This window comes from Stenella coeruleoalba (genome assembly GCF_951394435.1).
Source record: "Stenella coeruleoalba genome assembly, contig: scaffold_28, whole genome shotgun sequence".
Lineage (NCBI taxonomy): Eukaryota > Metazoa > Chordata > Mammalia > Artiodactyla > Delphinidae > Stenella > Stenella coeruleoalba.
In genome coordinates, this window is record NW_027645921.1 from 1,319,229 (window position 1) to 1,346,402 (window position 27,174).

The 27,174-nt window shown below is 43.9% G+C and overlaps 1 long non-coding RNA gene across 21 annotated transcripts in view; it reads right to left on the reverse strand.

The window, feature by feature from the left end:
• Positions 1 to 27,174, reverse strand: part of LOC307181468 — a 1,676,472-nt gene that overhangs the window by 428,216 nt on the left and 1,221,082 nt on the right. The window contains exon 3 of one of the 21 annotated variants that reach the window (XR_013826844.1): positions 13,810 to 13,887. The exons of the other annotated variants lie outside the window; for them this stretch is intronic. This is a non-coding gene — a long non-coding RNA (uncharacterized lncRNA). The remainder of the gene's footprint in view (positions 1 to 13,809; positions 13,888 to 27,174) is intronic. 21 annotated transcript variants of the gene reach the window in all.

Genomic DNA, 27,174 nt, shown 5'->3' on the forward strand with positions numbered 1-27,174 from the left:
TGTCTCCAAAAGAGAATCAAGCATGTGTACAGGGGCATAAACGCAGCAGTGATAGGATTGGAGAGGTTCGGTGAGCAAATGAAGACCCTTTGAAATCATATTGCATGGTACCCATTCCACGGGTTTCAACTACCCAGGTTTAAGGTATTCTTCCTTCAGCTAAAACATGCATGTGGAACCTAGAGTATGATCAACCATGTGATCGGGAGACGTGTTCAAATATGTCTCAGTTTTCGTACCCTGGTACTCGGGTGCAACATTCCAGACGCTTTACTAACACTCTCCCGACTTGAAGAGTCAGTCCCTTTAACCTCCTGTTTGGCCCAGTTTGCAATTTCTGCGGAAGATGAACAGGAATAGCGAGAACCAATGGAGACTAGCTGGAGGTGTCTGGACGGCCAAATTTAACTCTCATTTCCTAACAGGAAGAGGAATTAACCAAAGGCTCAGCGTGCCATGCCAGAATCAGATTAGGGCCTGAAGCCATCCTGTGGTGTTGCGGCCAGCTCAAAAGAAAGCGAGTTGAAGAAAGGAGCTCAGGGGCACTGTAATTCACAAACCTGCAGAGTTATAAATGACAGCTATCGTCCAAAAATAGACTGAAGTAAGGCTGCCAAGAGGACTTGAAAGCGGGGCAGAATTGCAGGAAACCGATTTCAGGAGGTAGACTGGAATTGCATTGAAAGCATAGGAAAAGAGGCAGAACGTCCACAATGATGCACTTGGCCAAAAAGGGCGTATGCGTTTTTTCCTGAATATATTCAGGAAAAAACGCATACGCCCTTTTTGGCCAACCAAGCAAGCTTGCAAAGGAAATCTGCACTACAATGAAGTCTCACTTCCCCCCGGTCAAAAGGGCCATCTGAAAAAAGTGTAAAATCCAGAAAGGCAGGACAGGCCATGGAGAACTGGGAGCCTTGTTATGCTGATGGGCGGGATGTAAATTGCCAACAACCACTCGGGAGAAGTGTATGGTGTTTCCTGAAACATCTAAAAAACAAAGCAACAGAACCTAGGGCACTTCCACTTATGGTCCTATAGCTTAGGGAAATTAAAATCAAAAAGACACAGCCACCCCAAAGTTTGGAACGGCTCTGTTTACAAGAACCTCGTTTACACTACAAGTTCAACATCACAGAAAGTGAAAAATGGATAAAGAAGTTGTGGTATTTACTTACAAAGCAATATCACTCAGCAATGAAATCTGTGTCATCAGGCCCTTAGCAGCACAATGAGTGGATTCAGGTATGATGATTCTAACTGAAATAAGTCACACAGAAAAAGAAACATCATAAGATATCAGTAATACACGGAATGTAAACTTGGCTACACAGGAACTGAATTACAGAACAGAACAGGGTCTCAAATTTAGAAAACCAACTTATTCTTGCTTAAGGGTAAAGGTGAGTTGGGGTGCTGCATAAAACCAGAGATTGAAATGAGCACAGATAAAGTTCCTTAAGCCAAATATGGAATAGACAAGAGCTACTCCTTGCTCAATGAAATGGACTCAACACCCCATATTAAACGCCTAAGAATGTACCTGACTAGTAAGTATCTTAAAACCTATGGATTGCTATGTCTCTGAAAGAGAATCAAGCATGTGTACAGAGGCATAAACGCAGCAGTGCTAGGATTGGAGAGGTTCGGTGAGCAAATGAAGACACTTTGAAGTCATATTGCATGGTACCCATTCCACAGGTTTCAACTACCCAGGTTTAAGGTATTCTTCCTTCAGCTAAAACATGCATGTGGAACCTAGAGTATGATCAACCATGTGATCGGGAGACGTGTTCAAATATGTCTCAGTTTTCCTCCCCTGGTACTCGGGTGCAACATTCCAGACGCTTTACTAACACTCTCCCCACTTGGAGAGTCACTCCCTTTAACCTCCTGTTTGGCCCAGTTTGCAATTTCTGCGGAAGATGAACAGGAATAGCGAGAACCAATGAGAGGCTAGCTGGAGGTGTCTGGACGGGCAAATTTAACTCTCATTTCCCACCAGGAAGAGGAATTAACCAAAGGCTCAGCATGCCGGGCCAGAACCAGATTAGGGCCTGAAGCCATCCTGCGGTGTTGCGGCCAGCTCTAAAGAAACCGAGTTGAAGAAAGGAGCTCAGGGGCACTGTAATTCACAAACCTGCAGAGTTATAAATGACAGCTATCGTCCAAAAATAGACTGAAGTAAGGCTGCCAAGAGGACTTGAAAGCGGGGCAGAATTGCAGGAAACCGATTTCAGGAGGTAGACTGGAATTGCATTGAAAGCATAGGAAAAGAGGCAGAACGTCCACAATGATGCACTTGGCCAAAAAGGGCGTATGCGTTTTTTCCTGAATATAATCAGGAAAAAACGCATACGCCCTTTTTGGCCAACCAAGCAAGCTTGCAAAGGAAATCTGCACTACAATGAAGTCTCACTTCCCCCCGGTCAAAAGGGCCATCTGAAAAAAGTGTAAAATCCAGAAAGGCAACAGGCCATTGAGAACTGGGTGCCTTGTTATGCTGATGGGCGGGATGTAAATTGCCAACAGACACTAGGGAGAAGTGTATGGTGTTTCCTGAAACATCTAAAAAACAAAGCAACAGAGCCTAGGGCACTTCCACTTATGGTCCTATAGCTTAGGGAAATTAAAATCAAAAAGACACAGCCACCCCAAAGTTTGGAACGGCTCTGTTTAGAAGAACCTCATTTACAGTACAAGTTCAACATCGCAGAAAGTGAAAAATGGATAAAGAACTTGTGGTACTTACGTACAATGCAGTATCACTCAGCAATGAAATCTATGTCATCAGGCCCTTAGCATCACAATGAGTGGATTCAGGTATGATGATTCTAACTGAAATAAGTCACACAGAAAAAGAAACATCATAAGATATCAGTAATACACGGAATGTAAACTTGGCTACACAGGAACTGAATTACAGAACAGAACAGGGTCTCAAATTTAGAAAACCAACTTATGCTTGCTTAAGGGGAAAGGTGAGTTGGGGTGCTGCATAAAACCAGAGATTGAAATGAGCACAGATAAAGTTCCTTAAGTCAAATATGGAATAGACAAGAGCTACTCCTTGCTCAACGAAATGGACTCAACACCGCATATTAAACGCCTAAGAATGTACCTGACTAGTAAGTATCTTAAAACCTATGGATTGCTATGTCTCCGAAAGAGAATCAAGCATGTGTACAGGGGCATAAACGCAGCAGTGATAGGATTGGAGAGGTTCGTTGAGCAAATGAAGACCCTTTGAAGTCATATTGCATGGTACCCATTACACGGGTCTCAACTCTCCAGGTTTAAGGTATTCTTCCTTCAGCTAAAACATGCATGTGGAACCCAAGTATGATCAACCATGTGAACGGGAGACGTGTTCAAATATGTCTCAGTTTTCCTCCCCTGGTACTCGGGTGCAACATTCCAGACGCTTTACTAACAGTCTCCCCACTTGGAGAGTCAGCTCCTTTAACCTCCTGTTTGGCCCAGTTTGCAATTTCTGCGGAAGATGAACAGGAATAGCGAGAACCAATGAGAGGCTAGCTGGAGGTGTCTGGACGGGCAAATTTAACTCTCATTTCCCAACAGGAAGAGGAAATAACCAAAGGCTCAGCGTGCCGTACCGGAACCAGATTAGGACCTGAAGCCATCCTGCGGTGTGCGGCCAGCTCAAAAGAAAGCGAGTTAAAGAAAGGAGCTCAGGGGCACTGTAATTCACAAACCTGCAGAGTTATAAATGACAGCTATCGTCCAAAAATATACTGAAGTAAGGCTGCCAAGAGGACTTGAAAGCGGGGCAGAATTGCAGGAAACCGATTTCAGGAGGTAGACTGGAATTGCATTGAAAGCATAGGAAAAGAGGCAGAACGTCCACAATGATGCACTTGGCCAAAAAGGGTGTATGCGTTTTTTCCTGAATATATTCAGGAAAAAACGCATACACCCTTTTTGGCCAACCAAGCAAGCTTGCAAAGGAAATCTGCACTACAATGAAGTCTCACTTCCCCCCGGTCAAAAGGGCCATCTGAAAAAAGTGTAAAATCCAGAAAGGCAGGACAGGCCATGGAGAACTGGGAGCCTTGTTATGCTGATGGGCGGGATGTAAATTGCCAACAGACACTCGGGAGAAGTGTATGGTGTTTCCTGAAACATCTAAAAAACAAAGCAACAGAGCCTAGGGCACTGCCACTTATGGTCCTATAGCTTAGGGAAATTAAAATCAAAAAGACACAGCCACCCCAAAGTTTGGGATGCCTCTGTTTACAAGAACCTCGTTTACAGTACAAGTTGAACATCGCAGAAAGTGAGAAATGGATAAAGAAGTTGTGGTATTTACTTACAAAGCAATATCACTCAGCAATGAAATCTATGTCATCAGGCCCTTAGCATCACAATGAGTGGATTCAGGTATGATGATTCTAACTGAAATAAGTCACACAGAAAAAGAAACATCATAAGATATCAGTAATACACGGAATGTAAACTTGGCTACACAGGAACTGAATTACAGAACAGAACAGGGTCTCAAATTTAGAAAACCAACTTATGCTTGCTTAAGGGTAAAGGTGAGTTGGGGTGCTGCATAAAACCAGAGATTGAAATGAGCACAGATAAAGTTCCTTAAGTCAAATATGGAATAGACAAGAGCTACTCCTTGCTCAACGAAATGGACTCAACACCGCATATTAAACGGCTAAGAATGTACCTGACTAGTAAGTATCGTAAAACCTATGGATTGCTATGTCTCCGAAAGAGAATCAAGCATGTGTACAGGGGCATAAACGCAGCAGTGCTAGGATTGGAGAGGTTCGGTGAGCAAATGAAGACCCTTTGAAGTCATATTGCATGGTACCCATTCCACAGGTTTCAACTACCCAGGTTTAAGGTATTCTTCCTTCAGCTAAAACATGCATGTGGAACCTAGAGTATGATCAACCATGTGATCGGGAGACGTGTTCAAATATGTCTCAGTTTTCCTCCCCTGGTACTCGGGTGCAACATTCCAGACGCTTTACTAACACTCTCCCCACTTGGAGAGTCAGTCCCTTTAACCTCCTGTTTGGCCCAGTTTGCAATTTCTGCGGAAGATGAACAGGAATAGCGAGAACCAATGAGAGGCTAGCTGGAGGTGTCTGGACGGGCAAATTTAACTCTCATTTCCCACCAGGAAGAGGAATTAACCAAAGGCTCAGCATGCCGGGCCGGAACCAGATTAGGGCCTGAAGCCATCCTGCGGTGTTGCGGCCAGCTCACAAGAAAGCGAGTTGAAGAAAGGAGCTCAGGGGCACTGTAATTCACAAACCTGCAGAGTTATAAATGACAGCTATCGTCCAAAAATAGACTGAAGTAAGGCTGCCAAGAGGACTTGAAAGCGGGGCAGAATTGCAGGAAACCGATTTCAGGAGGTAGACTGGAATTGCATTGAAAGCATAGGAAAACAGGCAGAACGTCCACAATGATGCACTTGGCCAAAAAGGGCGTATGCGTTTTTTCCTGAATATATTCAGGAAAAAACGCATACGCACTTTTTGGCCAACCAAGCAAGCTTGCAAAGGAAATCTGCACTACAATGAAGTCTCACTTCCCCCCGGTCAAAAGGGCCATCTGAAAAAAGTGTAAAATCCAGAAAGGCAGGACAGGCCATGGAGAACTGGGAGCCTTGTTATGCTGATGGGCGGGATGTAAATTGCCAACAACCACTCGAGAGAAGTGTATGGTGTTTCCTGAAACATCTAAAAAACAAAGCAACAGAACCTAGGGCACTTCCACTTATGGTCCTATAGCTTAGGGAAATTAAAATCAAAAAGACACAGCCACCCCAAAGTTTGGAACGGCTCTGTTTACAAGAACCTCGTTTACAGTACAAGTTCAACATCGCAGAAAGTGAAAAATGGATAAAGAACTTGTGGTACTTATGTACAATGCAGTATCACTCAGCAATGAAATCTATGTCATCAGGCCCGTAGCACCATAATGAGTAGATTCAGGTACGATGATTCTAACTGAAATAAGTCACACAGAAAAAGAAACATCATAAGATATCACTAATACACGGAATGTAAACTTGGCTACAAAGGAACTGAATTCCAAAACAGAACAGGTTCTCAAATTTAGAAAACCAACTTATGCTTGCTTAAGGGGAAAGGTGAGTTGGGTTGCTGCATAAAACCAGAGATTGAAATGAGCACAGATAAAGTTCCTTAAGCCAAATATGGAATAGACAAGAGCTACTCCTTGCTCAACGAAATGGACTCAACACCGCATATTAAACGCCTAAGAATGTACCTGACTAGTAAGTATCTTAAAACCTATGGATTGCTATGTCTCCGAAAGAGAATCAAGCATGTGTACAGGGGTATAAACGCAGCAGTGATAGGATTGGAGAGGTTCGGTGAGCAAATGAAGACCCTTTGAAGTCATATTGCATGGTACCCATTCCACGGGTTTCAACTACCCAGGTTTTAGGTATTCTTCCTTCAGCTAAAACATGCATGTGGAACCCAGAGTATGATCAACCATGTGATCGGGAGACGTGTTCAAATATGTCTCAGTTTTCCTCCCCTGATACTCAGGTGCAACATTCCAGACGCTTTACTAACACTCTCCCCACTTGGAGAGTCAGCGCCTTTAACCTCCTGTTTGGCCCAGTTTGCAATTTCTGCGGAAGATGAACAGGAATAGCGAGAACCAATGAGAGGCTAGCTGGAGGTGTCTGGACGGGCAAATTTAACTCTCATTTCCCAACAGGAAGAGGAAATAACCAAAGGCTCAGCGTGCCGTACCGGAACCAGATTAGGGCCTGAAGTCATCCTGCGGTGTTGCGGCCAGCTCAAAAGAAACCGAGTTGAAGAAAGGAGCGCAGGGGCACTGTAATTCACAACCCTGCAGAGTTATAAATGACAGCTATCGTCCAAAAATAGACTGAAGTAAGGCTGCCCAGAGGACTTGAAAGCGGGGCAGAATTGCAGGAAACCGATTTCAGGAGGTAGACTGGAATTGCATTGAAAGCATAGGAAAAGAGGCAGAACGTCCACAATGATGCACTTGGCCAAAAAGGGCGTATGCGTTTTTTCCTGAATATATTCAGGAAAAAACGCATACGCCCTTTTTGGCCAACCAAGCAAGCTTGCAAAGGAAATCTGCACTACAATGAAGTCTCACTTCCCCCCGGTCAAAAGGGCCATCTGAAAAAAGTGTAAAATCCAGAAAGGCAGGACAGGCCATGGAGAACTGGGAGCCTTGTTATGCTGATGGGCGGGATGTAAATTGCCAACAACCACTCGGGAGAAGTGTATGGTGTTTCCTGAAACATCTAAAAAACAAAGCAACAGAGCCTAGGGCACTTCCACTTATGGTCCTATAGCTTAGGGAAATTAAAATCAAAAAGACACAGCCACCCCAAAGTTTGGAACGGCTCTGTTTACAAGAACCTCGTTTACAGTACAAGTTCAACATCGCAGAAAGTGAAAAATGGATAAAGAAGTTGTGGTATTTACTTACAAAGCAATATCACTCAGCAATGAAATCTGTGTCATCAGGCCCTTAGCAGCACAATGAGTGGATTCAGGTATGATGATTCTAACTGAAATAAGTCACACAGAAAAAGAAACATCATAAGATATCAGTAATACACGGAATGTAAACTTGGCTACACAGGAACTGAATTACAGAACAGAACAGGGTCTCAAATTTAGAAAACCAACTTATTCTTGCTTAAGGGTAAAGGTGAGTTGGGGTGCTGCATAAAACCAGAGATTGAAATGAGCACAGATAAAGTTCCTTAAGTCAAATATGGAATAGACAAGAGCTACTCCTTGCTCAACGAAATGGACTCAACACCGCATATTAAACGCCTAAGAATGTACCTGACTAGTAAGTATCGTAAAACCTATGGATTGCTATGTCTCCAAAAGAGAATCAAGCATGTGTACAGGGGCATAAACGCAGCAGTGCTAGGATTGGAGAGGTTCGGTGAGCAAATGAAGACCCTTTGAAGTCATATTGCATGGTACCCATTCCACAGGTTTCAACTACCCAGGTTTAAGGTATTCTTCCTTCAGCTAAAACATGCATGTGGAACCCAGAGGATGATCAACCATGTGATCGGGAGACGTGTTCAAATATGTCTCAGGTTTCCTCCCCTGGTACTCGGGTGCAACATTCCAGACGCTTTACTAACACTCTCCCCACTTGGAGAGTCAGTCCCTTTAACCTCCTGTTTGGCCCAGTTTGCAATTTCTGCGGAAGATGAACAGGAATAGCGAGAACCAATGAGAGGCTAGCTGGAGGTGTCTGGACGGGCAAATTTAACTCTCATTTCCCACCAGGAAGAGGAATTAACCAAAGGCTCAGCATGCCGGGCCGGAACCAGATTAGGGCCTGAAGCCATCCTGCGGTGTTGCGGCCAGGTCACAAGAAAGCGAGTTGAAGAAAGGAGCTCAGGGGCACTGTAATTCACAAACCTGCAGAGTTATAAATGACAGCTATCGTCCAAAAATAGACTGAAGTAAGGCTGCCAAGAGGACTTGAAAGCGGGGCAGAATTGCAGGAAACCGATTTCAGGAGGTAGACTGGAATTGCATTGAAAGCATAGGAAAAGAGGCAGAACGTCCACAATGATGCACTTGGCCAAAAAGGGCGTATGCGTTTTTTCCTGAATATAATCAGGAAAAAACGCATACGCCCTTTTTGGCCAACCAAGCAAGCTTGCAAAGGAAATCTGCACTACAATGAAGTCTCACTTCCCCCCGGTCAAAAGGGCCATCTGAAAAAAGTGTAAAATCCAGAAAGGCAACAGGCCATTAAGAACTGGGAGCCTTGTTATGCTGATGGGCGGGATGTAAATTGCCAACAGACACTCGGGAGAAGTGTATGGTGTTTCCTGAAACATCTAAAAAACAAAGCAACAGAGCCTAGGGCACTGCCACTTATGGTCCTATAGCTTAGGGAAATTAAAATCAAAAAGACACAGCCACCCCAAAGTTTGGGACGCCTCTGTTTACAACAACCTCGTTTACAGTACAAGTTCAACATCGCAGAAAGTGAAAAATGGATAAAGAAGTTGTGGTATTTACTTACAAAGCAATATCACTCAGCAATGAAATCTATGTCATCAGGCCCTTAGCATCACAATGAGTGGATTCAGGTATGATGATTCTAACTGAAATAAGTCACACAGAAAAAGAAACATCATAAGATATCAGTAATACACGGAATGTAAACTTGGCTACACAGGAACTGAATTACAGAACAGAACAGGGTCTCAAATTTCGAAAACCAACTTATGCTTGCTTAAGGGTAAAGGTGAGTTGGGGTGCTGCATAAAACCAGAGATTGAAATGAGCACAGATAAAGTTCCTTAAGTCAAATATGGAATAGACAAGAGCTACTCCTTGCTCAACGAAATGGACTCAACACCGCATATTAAACGCCTAAGAATGTACCTGACTAGTAAGTATCGTAAAACCTATGGATTGCTATGTCTCCGAAAGAGAATCAAGCATGTGTACAGGGGCATAAACGCAGCAGTGATAGGATTGGAGAGGTTCGGTGAGCAAATGAAGACCCTTTGAAGTCATATTGCATGGTACCCATTTCACGGGTCTCAACTCTCCAGGTTTAAGGTATTCTTCCTTCAGCTAAAACATGCATGTGGAACCCAAGTATGATCAACCATGTGAACGGGAGACGTGTTCAAATATGTCTCAGTTTTCCTCCCCTGGTACTCGGGTGCAACATTCCAGACGCTTTACTAACACTCTCCCCACTTGGAGAGTCAGCGCCTTTAACCTCCTGTTTGGCCCAGTTTGCAATTTCTGCGGAAGATGAACAGGAATAGCGAGAACCAATGAGAGGCTAGCTGGAGGTGTCTGGACGGGCAAATTTAACTCTCATTTCCCACCAGGAAGAGGAAATAACCAAAGACTCAGCGTGCCGTACCGGAACCAGATTAGGGCCTGAAGCCATCCTGCGGTGTTGCGGCCAGCTCTAAAGAAACCGAGTTGAAGAAAGGAGGGCAGGGGCCCTGTAATTCACAAACCTGCAGAGTTATAAATGACAGCTATCGTCCAAAAATAGACTGAAGTAAGGCTGCCCAGAGGACTTGAAAGCGGGGCAGAATTGCAGGAAACCGATTTCAGGAGGTAGACTGGAATTGCATTGAAAGCATAGGAAAAGAGGCAGAACGTCCACAATGATGCACTTGGTCAAAAAGGGCGTATGCGTTTTTTCCTGAATATATTCAGGAAAAAACGCATACGCACTTTTTGGCCAACCAAGCAAGCTTGCAAAGGAAATCTGCACTACAATGAAGTCTCACTTCCCCCCGGTCAAAAGGGCCATCTGAAAAAAGTGTAAAATCCAGAAAGGCAGGACAGGCCATGGAGAACTGGGAGCCTTGTTATGCTGATGGGCGGGATGTAAATTGCCAACAACCACTCGAGAGAAGTGTATGGTGTTTCCTGAAACATCTAAAAAACAAAGCAACAGAACCTAGGGCACTTCCACTTATGGTCCTATAGCTTAGGGAAATTAAAATCAAAAAGACACAGCCACCCCAAAGTTTGGAACGGCTCTGTTTACAAGAACCTCGTTTACAGTACAAGTTCAACATCGCAGAAAGTGAAAAATGGATAAAGAACTTGTGGTACTTACGTACAATGCAGTATCACTCAGCAATGAAATCTATGTCATCAGGCCCGTAGCAGCATAATGAGTAGATTCAGGTACGATGATTCTAACTGAAATAAGTCACACAGAAAAAGAAACATCATAAGATATCACTAATACACGGAATGTAAACTTGGCTACACAGGAACTGAATTCCAAAACAGAACAGGTTCTCAAATTTAGAAAACCAACTTATGCTTACTTAAGGGGAAAGGTGAGTTGGGTTGCTGCATAAAACCAGAGATTGAAATGAGCACAGATAAAGTTCCTTAAGCCAAATATGGAATAGACAAGAGCTACTCCTTGCTCAACGAAATGGACTCAACACCGCATATTAAACGCCTAAGAATGTACCTGACTAGTAAGTATCTTAAAACCTATGGATTGCTATGTCTCCGAAAGAGAATCAAGCATGTGTACAGGGGCATAAACGCAGCAGTGATAGGATTGGAGAGGTTCGGTGAGCAAATGAAGACCCTTTGAAGTCATATTGCATTGTACCCATTCCACGGGTTTCAACTACCCAGGTTTTAGGTATTCTTCCTTCAGCTAAAACATGCATGTGGAACCCAGAGTATGATCAACCATGTGATCGGGAGACGTGTTCAAATATGTCTCAGTTTTCCTCCCCTGGTACTCGGGTGCAACATTCCAGACGCTTTACTAACACTCTCCCCACTTGGAGAGTCAGCGCCTTTAACCTCCTGTTTGGCCCAGTTTACAATTTCTGCGGAAGATGAACAGGAATAGTGAGAACCAATGAGAGGCTAGCTGGAGGTGTCTGGACGGGCAAATTTAACTCTCATTTCCCAACAGGAAGAGGAAATAACCAAAGGCTCAGCGTGCCGTACCGGAACCAGATTAGGGCCTGAAGTCATCCTGCGGTGTTGCGGCCAGCTCAAAAGAAACCGAGTTGAAGAAAGGAGCGCAGGGGCACTGTAATTCACAAACCTGCAGAGTTATAAATGACAGCTATCGTCCAAAAATAGACTGAAGTAAGGCTGCCCAGAGGACTTGAAAGCGGGGCAGAATTGCAGGAAACCGATTTCAGGAGGTAGACTGGAATTGCATTGAAAGCATAGGAAAAGAGGCAGAACGTCCACAATGATGCACTTGGCCAAAAAGGGCGTATGCGTTTTTTCCTGAATATATTCAGGAAAAAACGCATACGCCCTTTTTGGCCAACCAAGCAAGCTTGCAAAGGAAATCTGCACTACAATGAAGTCTCACTTCCCCCCGGTCAAAAGGGCCATCTGAAAAAAGTGTAAAATCCAGAAAGGCAGGACAGGCCATGGAGAACTGGGAGCCTTGTTATGCTGATGGGCGGGATGTAAATTGCCAACAACCACTCGGGAGAAGTGTATGGTGTTTCCTGAAACATCTAAAAAACAAAGCAACAGAGCCTAGGGCACTGCCACTTATGGTCCTATAGCTTAGGGAAATTAAAATCAAAAAGACACAGCCACCCCAAAGTTTGGAACGGCTCTGTTTACAAGAACCTCGTTTACAGTACAAGTTCAACATCGCAGAAAGTGAAAAATGGATAAAGAAGTTGTGGTATTTACTTACAAAGCAATATCACTCAGCAGTGAAATCTGTGTCATCAGGCCCTTAGCAGCACAATGAGTGGATTCAGGTATGATGATTCTAACTGAAATAAGTCACACAGAAAAAGAAACATCATAAGATATCAGTAATACACGGAATGTAAACTTGGCTACACAGGAACTGAATTACAGAACAGAACAGGGTCTCAAATTTAGAAAACCAACTTATTCTTGCTTAAGGGTAAAGGTGAGTTGGGGTGCTGCATAAAACCAGAGATTGAAATGAGCACAGATAAAGTTCCTTAAGTCAAATATGGAATAGACAAGAGCTACTCCTTGCTCAACGAAATGGACTCAACACCGCATATTAAACGCCTAAGAATGTACCTGACTAGTAAGTATCGTAAAACCTATGGATTGCTATGTCTCCAAAAGAGAATCAAGCATGTGTACAGGGGCATAAACGCAGCAGTGCTAGGATTGGAGAGGTTCGGTGAGCAAATGAAGACCCTTTGAAGTCATATTGCATGGTACCCATTCCACAGGTTTCAACTACCCAGGTTTAAGGTATTCTTCCTTCAGCTAAAACATGCATGTGGATCCCAGAGGATGATCAACCATGTGATCGGGAGACGTGTTCAAATATGTCTCAGTTTTCCTCCCCTGGTACTCGGGTGCAACATTCCAGATGCTTTACTAACAGTCTCCCCACTTGGAGAGTCAGTCCCTTTAACCTCCTGTTTGGCCCAGTTTGCAATTTCTGCGGAAGATGAACAGGAATAGCGAGAACCAATGAGAGGCTAGCTGGAGGTGTCTGGACGGGCAAATTTAACTCTCATTTCCCACCAGGAAGAGGAATTAACCAAAGGCTCAGCATGCCGGGCCGGAACCAGATTAGGGCCTGAAGCCATCCTGCGGTGTTGCGGCCAGGTCACAAGAAAGCGAGTTGAAGAAAGGAGCTCAGGGGTACTGTAATTCACAAACCTGCAGAGTTATAAATGACAGCTATCGTCCAAAAATAGACTGAAGTAAGGCTGCCAAGAGGACTTGAAAGCGGGGCAGAATTGCAGGAAACCGATTTCAGGAGGTAGACTGGAATTGCATTGAAAGCATAGGAAAAGAGGCAGAACGTCCACAATGATGCACTTGGCCAAAAAGGGCGTATGCGTTTTTTCCTGAATATAATCAGGAAAAAACGCATACGCCCTTTTTGGCCAACCAAGCAAGCTTGCAAAGGAAATCTGCACTACAATGAAGTCTCACTTCCCCCCGGTCAAAAGGGCCATCTGAAAAAAGTGTAAAATCCAGAAAGGCAACAGGCCATTGAGAACTGGGAGCCTTGTTATGCTGATGGGCGGGATGTAAATTGCCAACAGACACTCGGGAGAAGTGTATGGTGTTTCCTGAAACATCTAAAAAACAAAGCAACAGAGCCTAGGGCACTGCCACTTATGGTCCTATAGCTTAGGGAAATTAAAATCAAAAAGACACAGCCACCCCAAAGTTTGGGACGCCTCTGTTTACAACAACCTCGTTTACAGTACAAGTTCAACATCGCAGAAAGTGAAAAATGGATAAAGAAGTTGTGGTATTTACTTACAAAGCAATATCACTCAGCAATGAAATCTATGTCATCAGGCACTTAGCATCACAATGAGTGGATTCAGGTATGATGATTCTAACTGAAATAAGTCACACAGAAAAAGAAACATCATAAGATATCAGTAATACACGGAATGTAAACTTGGCTACACAGGAACTGAATTACAGAACAGAACAGGGTCTCAAATTTCGAAAACCAACTTATGCTTGCTTAAGGGTAAAGGTGAGTTGGGGTGCTGCATAAAACCAGAGATTGAAATGAGCACAGATAAAGTTCCTTAAGTCAAATATGGAATAGACAAGAGCTACTCCTTGCTCAACGAAATGGACTCAACACCGCATATTAAACGCCTAAGAATGTACCTGACTAGTAAGTATCGTAAAACCTATGGATTGCTATGTCTCCGAAAGAGAATCAAGCATGTGTACAGGGGCATAAACGCAGCAGTGATAGGATTGGAGAGGTTCGGTGAGCAAATGAAGACCCTTTGAAGTCATATTGCATGGTACCCATTTCACGGGTCTCAACTCTCCAGGTTTAAGGTATTCTTCCTTCAGCTAAAACATGCATGTGGAACCCAAGTATGATCAACCATGTGAACGGGAGACGTGTTCAAATATGTCTCAGTTTTCCTCCCCTGGTACTCGGGTGCAACATTCCAGACGCTTTACTAACACTCTCCCCACTTGGAGAGTCAGCGCCTTTAACCTCCTGTTTGGCCCAGTTTGCAATTTCTGCGGAAGATGAACAGGAATAGCGAGAACCAATGAGAGGCTAGCTGGAGGTGTCTGGACGGGCAAATTTAACTCTCATTTCCCACCAGGAAGAGGAAATAACCAAAGACTCAGCGTGCCGTACCGGAACCAGATTAGGGCCTGAAGCCATCCTGCGGTGTTGCGGCCAGCTCTAAAGAAACCGAGTTGAAGAAAGGAGGGCAGGGGCCCTGTAATTCACAAACCTGCAGAGTTATAAATGACAGCTATCGTCCAAAAATAGACTGAAGTAAGGCTGCCCAGAGGACTTGAAAGCGGGGCAGAATTGCAGGAAACCGATTTCAGGAGGTAGACTGGAATTGCATTGAAAGCATAGGAAAAGAGGCAGAACGTCCACAATGATGCACTTGGTCAAAAAGGGCGTATGCGTTTTTTCCTGAATATATTCAGGAAAAAACGCATACGCCCTTTTTGGCCAACCAAGCAAGCTTGCAAAGGAAATCTGCACTACAATGAAGTCTCACTTCCCCCCGGTCAAAAGGGCCATCTGAAAAAAGTGTAAAATCCAGAAAGGCAGGACAGGCCATGGAGAACTGGGAGCCTTGTTATGCTGATGGGCGGGATGTAAATTGCCAACAACCACTCGAGAGAAGTGTATGGTGTTTCCTGAAACATCTAAAAAACAAAGCAACAGAACCTAGGGCACTTCCACTTATGGTCCTATAGCTTAGGGAAATTAAAATCAAAAAGACACAGCCACCCCAAAGTTTGGAACGGCTCTGTTTACAAGAACCTCGTTTACAGTACAAGTTCAACATCGCAGAAAGTGAAAAATGGATAAAGAACTTGTGGTACTTACGTACAATGCAGTATCACTCAGCAATGAAATCTATGTCATCAGGCCCGTAGCAGCATAATGAGTAGATTCAGGTACGATGATTCTAACTGAAATAAGTCACACAGAAAAAGAAACATCATAAGATATCACTAATACACGGAATGTAAACTTGGCTACACAGGAACTGAATTCCAAAACAGAACAGGTTCTCAAATTTAGAAAACCAACTTATGCTTGCTTAAGGGGAAAGGTGAGTTGGGTTGCTGCATAAAACCAGAGATTGAAATGAGCACAGATAAAGTTCCTTAAGCCAAATATGGAATAGACAAGAGCTACTCCTTGCTCAACGAAATGGACTCAACACCGCATATTAAACGCCTAAGAATGTACCTGACTAGTAAGTATCTTAAAACCTATGGATTGCTATGTCTCCGAAAGAGAATCAAGCATGTGTACAGGGGCATAAACGCAGCAGTGATAGGATTGGAGAGGTTCGGTGAGCAAATGAAGACCCTTTGAAGTCATATTGCATGGTACCCATTCCACGGGTTTCAACTACCCAGGTTTTAGGTATTCTTCCTTCAGCTAAAACATGCATGTGGAACCCAGAGTATGATCAACCATGTGATCGGGAGACGTGTTCAAATATGTCTCAGTTTACCTCCCCTGGTACTCGGGTGCAACATTCCAGACGCTTTACTAACACTCTCCCCACTTGGAGAGTCAGCGCCTTTAACCTCCTGTTTGGCCCAGTTTGCAATTTCTGCGGAAGATGAACAGGAATAGTGAGAACCAATGAGAGGCTAGCTGGAGGTGTCTGGACGGGCAAATTTAACTCTCATTTCCCAACAGGAAGAGGAAATAACCAAAGGCTCAGCATGCCGGGCTGGAACCAGATTAGGGCCTGAAGTCATCCTGCGGTGTTGCGGCCAGCTCAAAAGAAACCGAGTTGAAGAAAGGAGCGCAGGGGCACTGTAATTCACAACCCTGCAGAGTTATAAATGACAGCTATCGTCCAAAAATAGACTGAAGTAAGGCTGCCCAGAGGACTTGAAAGCGGGGCAGAATTGCAGGAAACCGATTTCAGGAGGTAGACTGGAATTGCATTGAAAGCATAGGAAAAGAGGCAGAACGTCCACAATGATGCACTTGGCCAAAAAGGGCGTATGCGTTTTTTCCTGAATATATTCAGGAAAAAACGCATACGCCCTTTTTGCCCAACCAAGCAAGCTTGCAAAGGAAATCTGCACTACAATGAAGTCTCACTTCCCCCCGGTCAAAAGGGCCATCTGAAAAAAGTGTAAAATCCAGAAAGGCAGGACAGGCCATGGAGAACTGGGAGCCTTGTTATGCTGATGGGCGGGATGTAAATTGCCAACAACCACTCGGGAGAAGTGTATGGTGTTTCCTGAAACATCTAAAAAACAAAGCAACAGAGCCTAGGGCACTTCCACTTATGGTCCTATAGCTTAGGGAAATTAAAATCAAAAAGACACAGCCACCCCAAAGTTTGGAAAAGCTCTGTTTACAAGAACCTCGTTTACAGTACAAGTTCAACATCGCAGAAAGTGAAAAATGGATAAAGAAGTTGTGGTATTTACTTACAAAGCAATATCACTCAGCAATGAAATCTGTGTCATCAGGCCCTTAGCAGCACAATGAGTGGATTCAGGTATGATGATTCTAACTGAAATAAGTCACACAGAAAAAGAAACATCATAAGATATCAGTAATACACGGAATGTAAACTTGGCTACACAGGAACTGAATTACAGAACAGAACAGGGTCTCAAATTTAGAAAACCAACTTATTCTTGCTTAAGGGTAAAGGTGAGTTGGGGTGCTGCATAAAACCAGAGATTGAAATGAGCACAGATAAAGTTCCTTAAGTCAAATATGGAATAGACAAGAGCTACTCCTTGCTCAACGAAATGGACTCAACACCGCATATTAAACGCCTAAGAATGTACCTGACTAGTAAGTATCGTAAAACCTATGGATTGCTATGTCTCCAAAAGAGAATCAAGCATGTGTACAGGGGCATAAACGCAGCAGTGCTAGGATTGGAGAGGTTCGGTGAGCAAATGAAGACCCTTTGAAGTCATATTGCATGGTACCCATTCCACAGGTTTCAACTACCCAGGTTTAAGGTATTCTTCCTTCAGCTAAAACATGCATGTGGAACCCAGAGGATGATCAACCATGTGATCGGGAGACGTGTTCAAATATGTCTCAGTTTTCCTCCCCTGGTACTCGGGTGCAACATTCCAGACGCTTTACTAACACTCTCCCCACTTGGAGAGTCAGTCCCTTTAACCTCCTGTTTGGCCCAGTTTGCAATTTCTGCGGAAGATGAACAGGAATAGCGAGAACCAATGAGAGGCTAGCTGGAGGTGTCTGGACGGGCAAATTTAACTCTCATTTCCCACCAGGAAGAGGAATTAACCAAAGGCTCAGCATGCCGGGCCGGAACCAGATTAGGGCCTGAAGCCATCCTGCGGTGTTGCGGCCAGGTCACAAGAAAGCGAGTTGAAGAAAGGAGCTCAGGGGCACTGTAATTCACAAACCTGCAGAGTTATAAATGACAGCTATCGTCCAAAAATAGACTGAAGTAAGGCTGCCAAGAGGACTTGAAAGCGGGGCAGAATTGCAGGAAACCGATTTCAGGAGGTAGACTGGAATTGCATTGAAAGCATAGGAAAAGAGGCAGAACGTCCACAATGATGCACTTGGCCAAAAAGGGCGTATGCGTTTTTTCCTGAATATAATCAGGAAAAAACGCATACGCCCTTTTTGGCCAACCAAGCAAGCTTGCAAAGGAAATCTGCACTACAATGAAGTCTCACTTCCCCCCGGTCAAAAGGGCCATCGGAAAAAAGTGTAAAATCCAGAAAGGCAGGACAGGCCATTGAGAACTGGGAGCCTTGTTATGCTGATGGGCGGGATGTAAATTGCCAACAACCACTCGGGAGAAGTGTATGGTGTTTCCTGAAACATCTAAAAAACAAAGCAACAGAGCCTAGGGCACTTCCACTTATGGTCCTATAGCTTAGGGAAATTAAAATCAAAAAGACACAGCCACCCCAAAGTTTGGAACGGCTCTGTTTACAAGAACCTCGTTTACAGTACAAGTTCACCATCGCAGAAAGTGAAAAATGGATAAAGAACTTGTGGTACTTACGTACAATGCAGTATCACTCAGCAATGAAATCTATGTCATCAGGACCGTAGCAGCACAATGAGTGGATTCAGGTATGATGATTCTAACTGAAATAAGTCACACAGAAAAAGAAACATCATAAGATATCAGTAATACACGGAATGTAAACTTGGCTACACAGGAACTGAATTACAGAACAGAACAGGGTGTCTCACATTTCGAAAACCAACTTATGCTTGCTTAAGGGGAAAGGTGAGTTGGGTTGCTGCATAAAACCAGAGATTGAAATGAGCACAGATAAAGTTCCTTAAGCCAAATATGGAATAGACAAGAGCTACTCCTTGCTCAACGAAATGGACTCAACACCGCATATTAAATGCCTAAGAATGTACCTGACTAGTAAGTATCTTAAAACCTATGGATTGCTATGTCTCCGAAAGAGAATCAAGCATGTGTACAGGGACATAAACGCAGCAGTGATAGGATTGGAGAGGTTCGGTGAGCAAATGAAGACCCTTTGAAGTCATATTGCATGGTACCCATTCCACGGGTTTCAACTACCCAGGTTTTAGGTATTCTTCCTTCAGCTAAAACATGCATGTGGAACCCAGAGTATGATCAACCATGTGATCGGGAGACGTGTTCAAATATGTCTCAGTTTTCCTCCCCTGGTAATCGGGTGCAACATTCCAGACGCTTTACTAACACTCTCCCCACTTGGAGAGTCAGCGCCTTTAACCTCCTGTTTGGCCCAGTTTGCAATTTCTGCGGAAGATGAACAGGAATAGCGAGAACCAATGAGAGGCTAGCTGGAGGTGTCTGGACGGGCATATTTAACTCTCATTTCCCACCAGGAAGAGGAAATAACCAAAGGCTCAGCGTGCCGGACCGGAACCAGATTAGGGCCTGAAGTCATCCTGCGGTGTTGCGGCCAGCTCAAAAGAAACCGAGTTGAAGAAAGGAGCGCAGGGGCACTGTAATTCACAAACCTGCAGAGTTATAAATGACAGCTATCGTCCAAAAATAGACTGAAGTAAGGCTGCCAAGAGGACTTGAAAGCGGGGCAGAATTGCAGGAAACCGATTTCAGGAGGTAGACTGGAATTGCATTGAAAGCATAGGAAAAGAGGCAGAACGTCCACAATGATGCACTTGGCCAAAAAGGGCGTATGCGTTTTTTCCTGAATATAATCAGGAAAAAACGCATACGCCCTTTTTGGCCAACCAAGCAAGCTTGCAAAGGAAATCTGCACTACAATGAAGTCTCACTTCCCCCCGGTCAAAAGGGCCATCTGAAAAAAGTGTAAAATCCAGAAAGGCAACAGGCCATTGAGAATTGGGAACCTTGTTATGCTGATGGGCGGGATGTAAATTGCCAACAGACACTCGGGAGAAGTGTATGGTGTTTCCTGAAACATCTAAAAAACAAAGCAACAGAGCCTAGGGCACTTCCAGTTATGGTCCTATAGCTTAGGGAAATTAAAATCAAAAAGACACAGCCACCCCAAAATTTGGAACGGCTCTGTTTACAAGAACCTCGTTTACAGTACAAGTTCAACATCGCAGAAAGTGAAAAATGGATAAAGAAGTTGTGGTATTTACTTACAAAGCAATATCACTCAGCAATGAAATCTGTGTCATCAGGCCCTTAGCAGCACAATGAGTGGATTCAGGTATGATGATTCTAACTGAAATAAGTCACACAGAAAAAGAAACATCATAAGGTATCAGTAATACGCGGAATGTAAACTTGGCTACACAGGAACTGAATTACAGAACAGAACAGGGTCTCAAATTTAGAAAACCAACTTATGCTTGCTTAAGGGTAAAGGTGAGTTGGGGTGCTGCATTAAACCAGAGATTGAAATGAGCACAGATAAAGTTCCTTAAGCCAAATATGGAATAGACAAGAGCTACTCCTTGCTCAACGAAATGGACTCAACACCCCATATTAAACGCCTAAGAATGTACCTGACTAGTAAGTATCTTAAAACCTATGGATTGCTATGTCTCCGAAAGAGAATCAAGCATGTGTACAGGGGCATAAACGCAGCAGTGATAGGATTGGAGAGGTTCGGTGAGCAAATGAAGACCCTTTGAAGTCATATTGCATGGTACCCATTCCACAGGTTTCAACTACCCAGGTTTAAGGTATTCTTCCTTCAGCTAAAACATGCATGTGGAACCTAGAGTATGATCAACCATGTGATCGGGAGACGTGTTCAAATATGTCTCAGTTTTCCTCCCCTGGTACTCGGGTGCAACATTCCAGACGCTTTACTAACACTCTCCCCACTTGGAGAGTCAGTCCCTTTAACCTCCTGTTTGGCCCAGTTTGCAATTTCTGCGGAAGATGAACAGGAATAGCGAGAACCAATGAGAGGCTAGCTGGAGGTGTCTGGACGGGCAAATTTAACTCTCATTTCCCACCAGGAAGAGGAATTAACCAAAGGCTCAGCATGCCGGGCCGGAACCAGATTAGGGCCTGAAGCCATCCTGCGGTGTTGCGGCCAGCTCTAAAGAAACCGAGTTGAAGAAAGGAGCTCAGGGGCACTGTAATTCACAAACCTGCAGAGTTATAAATGACAGCTATCATCCAAAAATAGACTGAACTAAGGCTGCCAAGAGGACTTGAAAGCGGGGCAGAATTGCAGGAAACCGATTTCAGGAGGTAGACTGGAATTGCATTGAAAGCATAGGAAAAGAGGCAGAACGTCCACAATGATGCACTTGGCCAAAAAGGGCGTATGCGTTTTTTCCTGAATATAATCAGGAAAAAACGCATACGCCCTTTTTGGCCAATGAAGCAAGCTTGCAAAGGAAATCTGCACTACAATGAAGTCTCACTTCCTCCCGGTCAAAAGGGCCATCTGAAAAAAGTGTAAAATCCAGAAAGGCAACAGGCCATTGAGAACTGGGAGCCTTGTTATGCTGATGGGCGGGATGTAAATTGCCAACAGACACTCGGGAGAAGTGTATGGTGTTTCCTGAAACATCTAAAAAACAAAGCAACAGAGCCTAGGGCACTTCCACTTATGGTCCTATAGCTTAGGGAAATTAAAATCAAAAAGACACAGCCACCCCAAAGTTTGGAACGGCTCTGTTTACAAGAACCTCGTTTACAGTACAAGTTCACCATCGCAGAAAGTGAAAAATGGATAAAGAACTTGTGGTACTTACGTACAATGCAGTATCACTCAGCAATGAAATCTATGTCATCAGGCCCTTAGCAGCACAATGAGTGGATTCAGGTATGATGATTCTAACTGAAATAAGTCACACAGAAAAAGAAACATCATAAGATATCAGTAATACACGGAATGTAAACTTGGCTACACAGGAACTGAATTACAGAACAGAACAGGGTCTCACATTTCGAAAACCAACTTATGCTTGCTTAAGGGGAATGGTGAGTTGGGTTGCTGCATAAAACCAGAGATTGAAATGAGCACAGATAAAGTTCCTTAAGCCAAATATGGAATAGACAAGAGCTACTCCTTGCTCAACGAAATGGACTCAACACCGCATATTAAACGCCTAAGAATGTACCTGACTAGTAAGTATCTTAAAACCTATGGATTGCTATGTCTCCGAAAGAGAATCAAGCATGTGTACAGGGGCATAAACGCAGCAGTGATAGGATTGGAGAGGTTCGGTGAGCAAATGAAGACCCTTTGAAGTCATATTGCATGGTACCCATTCCACGGGTTTCAACTACCCAGGTTTAAGGTATTCTTCCTTCAGCTAAAACATGCATGTGGAACCTAGAGTATGATCAACCATGTGATCGGGAGACGTGTTCAAATATGTCTCAGTTTTCCTCCCCTGGTAATCGGGTGCAACATTCCAGACGCTTTACTAACACTCTCCCGACTTGGAGAGTCAGCGCCTTTAACCTACTGTTTGGCACAGTTTGCAATTTCTGTGGAAGATGAACAGGAATAGCGAGAACCAATGAGAGGCTAGCTGGAGGTGTCAGGACGGGCAAATTTAACTCTCATTTCCCACCAGGAAGAGGAAATAACCAAAGGCTCAGCGTGCCGTACCGGAACCAGATTAGGGCCTGAAGCCATCCTGCGGTGTTGCGGCCAGCTCTAAAGAAACCGAGTTGAAGAAAGGAGCGCAGGGGCACTGTAATCCACAAACCTGCAGAGTTATAAATGACAGCTATCGTCCAAAAATAGACTGAATTAAGGCTGCCAAGAGGACTTGAAAGCGGGGCAGAATTGCAGGAAACCGATTTCAGGAGGTAGACTGGAATTGCATTGAAAGCATAGGAAAAGAGGCAGAACGTCCACAATGATGCACTTGGCCAAAAAGGGCGTATGCGTTTTTTCCTGAATATAATCAGGAAAAAACGCATACGCCCTTTTTGGCCAACGAAGCAAGCTTGCAAAGGAAATCTGCACTACAATGAAGTCTCACTTCCTCCCGGTCAAAAGGGCCATCTGAAAAAAGTGTAAAATCCAGAAAGGCAACAGGCCATTGAGAACTGGGAGCCTTGTTATGCTGATGGGCGGGATGTAAATTGCCAACAGACACTCGGGAGAAGTGTATGGTGTTTCCTGAAACATCTAAAAAACAAAGCAACAGAGCCTAGGGCACTTCCACTTATGGTCCTATAGCTTAGGGAAATTAAAATCAAAAAGACACAGCCACCCCAAAGTTTGGAATGGCTCTGTTTACAAGAACCTCGTTTACAGTACAAGTTCACCATCGCAGAAAGTGAAAAATGGATAAAGAACTTGTGGTACTTACGTACAATGCAGTATCACTCAGCAATGAAATCTATGTCATCAGGCCCTTAGCAGCACAATGAGTGGATTCAGGTATGATGATTCTAACTGAAATAAGTCACACAGAAAAAGAAACATCATAAGATATCAGTAATACACGGAATGTAAACTTGGCTACACAGGAACTGAATTACAGAACAGAACAGGGTCTCACATTTCGAAAACCAACTTATGCTTGCTTAAGGGTAAAGGTGAGTTGGGGTGCTGCATTAAACCAGAGATTGAAATGAGCACAGATAAAGTTCCTTAAGCCAAATATGGAATAGACAAGAGCTACTCCTTGCTCAACGAAATGGACTCAACACCCCATATTAAACGCCTAAGAATGTACCTGACTAGTAAGTATCTTAAAACCTATGGATTGCTATGTCTCCGAAAGAGAATCAAGCATGTGTACAGGGGCATAAACGCAGCAGTGATAGGATTGGAGAGGTTCGGTGAGCAAATGAAGACCCTTTGAAGTCATATTGCATGGTACCCATTCCACAGGTTTCAACTACCCAGGTTTAAGGTATTCTTCCTTCAGCTAAAACATGCATGTGGAACCTAGAGTATGATCAACCATGTGATCGGGAGACGTGTTCAAATATGTCTCAGTTTTCCTCCCCTGGTACTCGGGTGCAACATTCCAGACGCTTTACTAACACTCTCCCCACTTGGAGAGTCAGTCCCTTTAACCTCCTGTTTGGCCCAGTTTGCAATTTCTGCGGAAGATGAACAGGAATAGCGAGAACCAATGAGAGGCTAGCTGGAGGTGTCTGGACGGGCAAATTTAACTCTCATTTCCCACCAGGAAGAGGAATTAACCAAAGGCTCAGCATGCCGGGCCGGAACCAGATTAGGGCCTGAAGCCATCCTGCGGTGTTGCGGCCAGCTCTAAAGAAACCGAGTTGAAGAAAGGAGCTCAGGGGCACTGTAATTCACAAACCTGCAGAGTTATAAATGACAGCTATCATCCAAAAATAGACTGAACTAAGGCTGCCAAGAGGACTTGAAAGCGGGGCAGAATTGCAGGAAACCGATTTCAGGAGGTAGACTGGAATTGCATTGAAAGCATAGGAAAAGAGGCAGAACGTCCACAATGATGCACTTGGCCAAAAAGGGCGTATGCGTTTTTTCCTGAATATAATCAGGAAAAAACGCATACGCCCTTTTTGGCCAATGAAGCAAGCTTGCAAAGGAAATCTGCACTACAATGAAGTCTCACTTCCTCCCGGTCAAAAGGGCCATCTGAAAAAAGTGTAAAATCCAGAAAGGCAACAGGCCATTGAGAACTGGGAGCCTTGTTATGCTGATGGGCGGGATGTAAATTGCCAACAGACACTCGGGAGAAGTGTATGGTGTTTCCTGAAACATCTAAAAAACAAAGCAACAGAGCCTAGGGCACTTCCACTTATGGTCCTATAGCTTAGGGAAATTAAAATCAAAAAGACACAGCCACCCCAAAGTTTGGAACGGCTCTGTTTACAAGAACCTCGTTTACAGTACAAGTTCACCATCGCAGAAAGTGAAAAATGGATAAAGAACTTGTGGTACTTACGTACAATGCAGTATCACTCAGCAATGAAATCTATGTCATCAGGCCCTTAGCAGCACAATGAGTGGATTCAGGTATGATGATTCTAACTGAAATAAGTCACACAGAAAAAGAAACATCATAAGATATCAGTAATACACGGAATGTAAACTTGGCTACACAGGAACTGAATTACAGAACAGAACAGGGTCTCACATTTCGAAAACCAACTTATGCTTGCTTAAGGGGAATGGTGAGTTGGGTTGCTGCATAAAACCAGAGATTGAAATGAGCACAGATAAAGTTCCTTAAGCCAAATATGGAATAGACAAGAGCTACTCCTTGCTCAACGAAATGGACTCAACACCGCATATTAAACGCCTAAGAATGTACCTGACTAGTAAGTATCTTAAAACCTATGGATTGCTATGTCTCCGAAAGAGAATCAAGCATGTGTACAGGGGCATAAACGCAGCAGTGATAGGATTGGAGAGGTTCGGTGAGCAAATGAAGACCCTTTGAAGTCATATTGCATGGTACCCATTCCACGGGTTTCAACTACCCAGGTTTAAGGTATTCTTCCTTCAGCTAAAACATGCATGTGGAACCTAGAGTATGATCAACCATGTGATCGGGAGACGTGTTCAAATATGTCTCAGTTTTCCTCCCCTGGTAATCGGGTGCAACATTCCAGACGCTTTACTAACACTCTCCCGACTTGGAGAGTCAGCGCCTTTAACCTACTGTTTGGCACAGTTTGCAATTTCTGTGGAAGATGAACAGGAATAGCGAGAACCAATGAGAGGCTAGCTGGAGGTGTCAGGACGGGCAAATTTAACTCTCATTTCCCACCAGGAAGAGGAAATAACCAAAGGCTCAGCATGCCGGGCTGGAACCAGATTAGGGCCTGAAGTCATCCTGCGGTGTTGCGGCCAGCTCAAAAGAAACCGAGTTGAAGAAAGGAGCGCAGGGGCACTGTAATTCACAACCCTGCAGAGTTATAAATGACAGCTATCGTCCAAAAATAGACTGAAGTAAGGCTGCCCAGAGGACTTGAAAGCGGGGCAGAATTGCAGGAAACCGATTTCAGGAGGTAGACTGGAATTGCATTGAAAGCATAGGAAAAGAGGCAGAACGTCCACAATGATGCACTTGGCCAAAAAGGGCGTATGCGTTTTTTCCTGAATATATTCAGGAAAAAACGCATACGCCCTTTTTGCCCAACCAAGCAAGCTTGCAAAGGAAATCTGCACTACAATGAAGTCTCACTTCCCCCCGGTCAAAAGGGCCATCTGAAAAAAGTGTAAAATCCAGAAAGGCAGGACAGGCCATGGAGAACTGGGAGCCTTGTTATGCTGATGGGCGGGATGTAAATTGCCAACAACCACTCGGGAGAAGTGTATGGTGTTTCCTGAAACATCTAAAAAACAAAGCAACAGAGCCTAGGGCACTTCCACTTATGGTCCTATAGCTTAGGGAAATTAAAATCAAAAAGACACAGCCACCCCAAAGTTTGGAAAAGCTCTGTTTACAAGAACCTCGTTTACAGTACAAGTTCAACATCGCAGAAAGTGAAAAATGGATAAAGAAGTTGTGGTATTTACTTACAAAGCAATATCACTCAGCAATGAAATCTGTGTCATCAGGCCCTTAGCAGCACAATGAGTGGATTCAGGTATGATGATTCTAACTGAAATAAGTCACACAGAAAAAGAAACATCATAAGATATCAGTAATACACGGAATGTAAACTTGGCTACACAGGAACTGAATTACAGAACAGAACAGGGTCTCAAATTTAGAAAACCAACTTATTCTTGCTTAAGGGTAAAGGTGAGTTGGGGTGCTGCATAAAACCAGAGATTGAAATGAGCACAGATAAAGTTCCTTAAGTCAAATATGGAATAGACAAGAGCTACTCCTTGCTCAACGAAATGGACTCAACACCGCATATTAAACGCCTAAGAATGTACCTGACTAGTAAGTATCGTAAAACCTATGGATTGCTATGTCTCCAAAAGAGAATCAAGCATGTGTACAGGGGCATAAACGCAGCAGTGCTAGGATTGGAGAGGTTCGGTGAGCAAATGAAGACCCTTTGAAGTCATATTGCATGGTACCCATTCCACAGGTTTCAACTACCCAGGTTTAAGGTATTCTTCCTTCAGCTAAAACATGCATGTGGAACCCAGAGGATGATCAACCATGTGATCGGGAGACGTGTTCAAATATGTCTCAGTTTTCCTCCCCTGGTACTCGGGTGCAACATTCCAGACGCTTTACTAACACTCTCCCCACTTGGAGAGTCAGTCCCTTTAACCTCCTGTTTGGCCCAGTTTG